This window comes from Sapajus apella, unplaced genomic scaffold (assembly GCF_009761245.1).
Source record: "Sapajus apella isolate SASKATOON/1434 unplaced genomic scaffold, GSC_monkey_1.0 scaffold62, whole genome shotgun sequence".
Taxonomy (NCBI): domain Eukaryota; kingdom Metazoa; phylum Chordata; class Mammalia; order Primates; family Cebidae; genus Sapajus; species Sapajus apella.
Genome location: NW_022437002.1, coordinates 13,491,392 through 13,496,130, shown reverse-complemented (window position 1 = coordinate 13,496,130; position 4,739 = coordinate 13,491,392). Strand labels below are relative to the sequence as shown.

At 56.6% G+C, this 4,739-nt stretch overlaps 1 protein-coding gene across 4 annotated transcripts in view; it reads left to right on the top strand.

Moving 5' to 3' along the window:
• HIVEP3 (HIVEP zinc finger 3) overlaps positions 1-4,739 on the top strand; it is a 515,007-nt gene that overhangs the window by 489,945 nt on the left and 20,323 nt on the right. The gene's annotated exons all lie outside the window — the stretch shown is intronic.

The following is a 4,739-nucleotide window of genomic DNA, read 5'->3' as shown; positions in this document are numbered from 1 at the left end:
ACGTAGGCACCATCAGTTTCCTCCCACTAGAAGACCTCATAGCCTGTTCCTCTGGCCTCTGGGTGAACAGTGCGAGTGACGGGGAGCCCACTGCATGGCAGAGCAGCTTCCTTCCAACTTTGTTATATTCAGAGCTCAGGAACAACACCCTCCTCCATCACCTTGCCTGAAATGCCATGCGCTTTCTACCATAACCCCTCCTTGGCACCTAGAGCAGAGGAACGTGCCATGTCCTTTGGGAGCTCTGTGCCAAGTTCCTTTATGCTTGGCAGAAGCTGCGGGTCTGCTACAGCCTGAGCTGTCGTGTGCTGATGGTTCCCAGTCAGTCCAGCAGCTCAGTATCGCCAGCCCTGGGATTGCAGGAGAAGCTGCCGCGGGCAGGAGAGGCCATCACACCAGACCATCCTGTGCCGCACGTGGGGCACAGCAGTCAGCCCTGGTGCTTCACCACTTTTGAGCTGCCTTGTAACTTTGGGCAAGACACTCAGCCTCACTGTTTCTGTTTCCTTCTCTATTCGGTGAAGATTATAAGACCCTCCTGATCAAGGGGTTGTTTAAGGATCTTTTTCTTTTCCTTTGAGTCCATGAGACTTAGAGCCACAGCCTAAGAATGAAAAGAGCCATCTATGAAGATCCTGGTCTGGCCAGACCCCTCCCCATAGACTCTGTCATCCCCTGACCTAGGCATGGGGCAGAAGGCTGCTTCCAGGCAGGGGTCTGGAACCCCTGGTGACACAAAGATGGGTCAGGAGCTCCAGCCCCACCTTGTTGCCTGGCCTGGAAGTCACAGCCCTGAGCTTCAGGCAGTCAAGCTGTCAGATTTCAAGGTCCCTGGAGGCAGCTAAGATAAAAATCCACAGAAACAGTGATTCTTCTTTAAGAACAAACCCCATAGTTTTTCATGTTGACTGACACCCCCGGCTTGTGAGGGCAGCAGAAACCAGGTGGGCAGGGGGACTGGGAGAAATTACCCCACGAGTCAGCCCTGCCAGGCCCATCAGTAGTGGACTGTCTTGCAGCCTCAGAACAGGCAGGGACATCAGTCACTTGTTGCCCTGATAACAGGCAGCCTGTGGCACAGGCTTCCAAAGGGCTGCCTTGGGTGGAGGTGGGAAGAGACCATCAGACCAGGGAAGCAGGACTGTACCCCTGGGTCGCCCATCATGGTGTTCCGGTTTCCCACCCTGACACTTCCCCAGGCATTTCTCTGGGAGTTTACCCCAGTGCTGGCGGCCTTCAGGAAGGGCTGGGTGGGGAGCCATTCTTATTTGTCTGCAGTGTAACAGGTCCATGGGAGAAGAACGAAGCTAACAAAGCCCTGGTCAGCGTCATCTAAAAGTGTGCAGGAACAGGGTGCTAAGTGGTGACATTGCTGGCTGGTGGTCTTGGCCAAGTTGCATGAACCCATTGGGCCTTGGTTCCCTTTTCTATCAATGGGGACATTGGTGAAGGGGTTGGTGGGAGGATCGAGTGATGCCAGGCGGGTCTGCATCAGACACATGCTCTGCCGTGTGTCAGGTAATGAGGATTGGTTCCGAGGGAAAGAAAGTGACTTGCCCAAGGTGACCAGTGAGTTCCAACAAGAGCAGAACCGAGACCCAAGTGTCCTGCCCACACCTCCCTCTGAGCAGTCGCTCCTCTCAGAAAGTGGGCAGCGTTATCGGACCATCAAGGTTCTGAGGCACTGCCTATGTCCCACCTCCTTTGGGAGCCCAGCATTAAACTTGTGCTCAGGAGCTCCTGGAGTAGAAAAGGCGAGGCTAGAGTCTGATGATCGCAGGCTCAAGGAAAGAGAGCCTCGGCTGGTCTCTCTGATGCACAGCTAATGAATATTGATTGGGCATCTGCCGGGGATGCCCTGGCAAATGAGGTGGATGTGGTCCTCGCCCTCGCAGGGATAATGGGGGCTGTGCTTGTGAAAGGCCACTGAAGCACACACAGCCTGACACGTGCCCTGAAGCAGGAGCAGGTGACATCCCCAGGCTCCAGAGGACAGGACCTTTGTGCAAACCCTGGTAGAGTGGAGGAGCTGGTCACACAGGAGACGGGGTGGTGCTGGGGCAGGGACTTGGGGTCACAGGCGACCTTTGGCATGGCTGGAGGGGGAGTGCAGCAGGAAATGGGGGATCCATGGGAAACAGTGGGAGACGAGCTAGAGAGGTGGCCAGGGCAGATGGTGCCCTGGGCTTTCCATGCCAAGGAAAGGAGAAGGTCTTTGCTCTGATGTAGTGAGAAGCATGAAGTGGAGCCTCTGGGCTGGCAGGAGTGGCAGGACTGGACGGATGTGGAGGTAGCTCCTGCTGGCTGTTTCGTGAAGAAAGGAGGAAATGGTTTAGCAGAGGGGGTGGTGGCCAGGGCTCGTGGGGACAGAGAGGTGGCACCCTTGGAGCATGCACTGCCTGCAGCACTGATGGCTGTGGTGATGGATAGATTATAGAGCATGAAGGACATGGAGCCATCGAGGACGAAGCCCAGCCTGTAGGCCTGGCCAGCCACGTGGGTGCAAGTGCCGCTTACTGAGAGAGGCGGGGACCCAGGAGCAGACTTGGAGGGACTTGGAAGGCTGATTCCGGGCATGCAAGGTTTGAGGTGCCTGAAGACCACCAGAAGTGATATTCAGGGGCAGTTAGATGTACAGCAGAGCGTCAAAGCTCGAGAGAGAAGTGGCTGGGGGTCATCAGCAACCAGGTGGAGGGTCACCTGGGGAAGGTGTATGGTGAGGACAGCGCAGGTTGGAGCCTAACAGGGGCCACGTCGGTGTGAGAAAGAGTGGGCAAAGAAGGAGCCTGCAAAGGAGACACAGCAGGAGGAAATGGGCTCACTAGAGTCAGGCTCCTTGAGGGCTCCTCCCGGTCCTGGCCCTCAGGGAGCAGAGAAGCCACAGGTTCCAGGTGGTTGAACCAGGACTGCCCTCTTCCAAGTCCTGGGTCCTCGGCAGCCAGCCTCCTCAAGCTCTCTGGAGTGTGAGCCACCAGCCCCGCCGCCTCTAAACCTCTCCCCTTGGCTAAGCCACAGGCCTCTCCTGGTTCCCTGCTTCTCCGGCCTTTCTCTTTTTGACGGCAGGGTTTGGGGTGCCATTAGTTCTGCCCATCCTTGCATTTGGGTGCCACCCAGGCCTCGCCCTCAGCACCGCCCTCTTCTGTCTTGTGGGGTCATCCTCCTCACAAATCTACACGCCCCCTCTGAGTCCCACCAATTTCTAACTCGGATAGGAGGATGTTTCTTCTTGTCTTTCTCATGGGCATCTGATAGTCAATGGTTAAAAACTAGGATCCGCCATCACTTCCCTCCACACTTGGTTTCTCCTTCATTATAACCCCGCCCCATCCAGAGGGCAACCAAGGCCTATGGAGCCTGTGCTCAGAGGGCCTCTCAAATCCCTGTCCTAGAACACGGGCCTGGACCTGGATTCACTCTCTCCCCCTGCAGGCCCTTCCCATGGCCAGGCAATATCCTCTCTTGGAGACTTTCCATTTCTCTTTAAGGCTTTGATCAAGACCAAACTTAGCGTGGTGTTCAAGGCCATTGGTGATCCAGCCTGACTTTCCTACAGCCTCATCTACTCTCCCGAACCAAATACTCCAACACTCTGCCGTTTCTCTGGGGGTGCCTGCCTGAGTCCTCCCTTCTCGCCCATCCTCCACCTCTCCTGCCCTCCGTCTCGCCCTCCATCTCTCCTGTCCTCCCTGGTCTCACCCAACCCAGGCTCCTCCCACGTGCTCCCCAGCAGGCTGCACACTCTCCCTGATGCGACAAGGTGCTGTACGTGGTTGTGTATCCCTGCCCCAAGTCAAGGCACCACCCTTGAAGGCTCGGAGTCCTCTCTCTCCCTCCTTTCCTTCCTCTCTCTCTTTCCTCCCATTTGGAAAGACCATGTACTATTTAAGCTTGATGTAGAGGAGGAAGTGAAGGGGTCTGAGAGCAGCTGGAGCAGATGGACCCTGGCACCTGCTTCCAGTTGGCTGGCACAAAGGCACAGTAGACGACAGAGTGGCCATGGGTGCAGGGATCAGCAGGGTGAAGGCTGAGGCTAAAGGACACCATTGCTGCGGTGGCAGGAGGGGAGCAAGTGCCATGGACCCGACGAGCAGGCCAGGTGGAGGCTAGTGTCCAGGAGGTGGCAGAGCCTCCAGTGCAAAGAGGAGCCCAAGCCATCATCACTTTGTCTTCTCCTAGGTGGGAAAGCGGGTCCCATCTTAGCCATCTTCCCCAGCCACCAGGTCGCAGGGGCATGGGGGAACATGAGAATTAAGATCCAGGTGCGGGCAACTGGTTTTGGTCCTGGAGATCTGCTGTGTGAGGGTGAGCCACGGTCACTTTGAGGCAGATGCTTCGTGCTTGGCCACAGAGTGCCCTTCCTAAGAGAAAGGCGTCATTTCTGCGCACCGCCGCCACGGTCTTCAGTTCCTCCTCTCGGACACAAGGTGGTGCGTGTCCGATCCCGCAGAAAGGCGTCCCCACGGGGGATGCAGACAAAACTGGCTGGTCAGGGTGGCCACAGTGGAGAAAGGGCAGTTTTAGACTCCTGGACGGCATCAGTGGACAGCAGTCCATGCGTGAGGTGAGCGTAAGGGTGTGTGTGCAGGAGAGTGTGAGCATGAGCATGGAGGTCTGACTATGCAACTGAGTGTAAGTGTGTGGTGTGTGTGCATGGGTGTGAGCATGTGGCCGGGACTGTGATCATGTTAGGGTGGGGGTGTGTGGTGCATGTCCGTGTGTAATTGTTGTCCTGTGGGGGG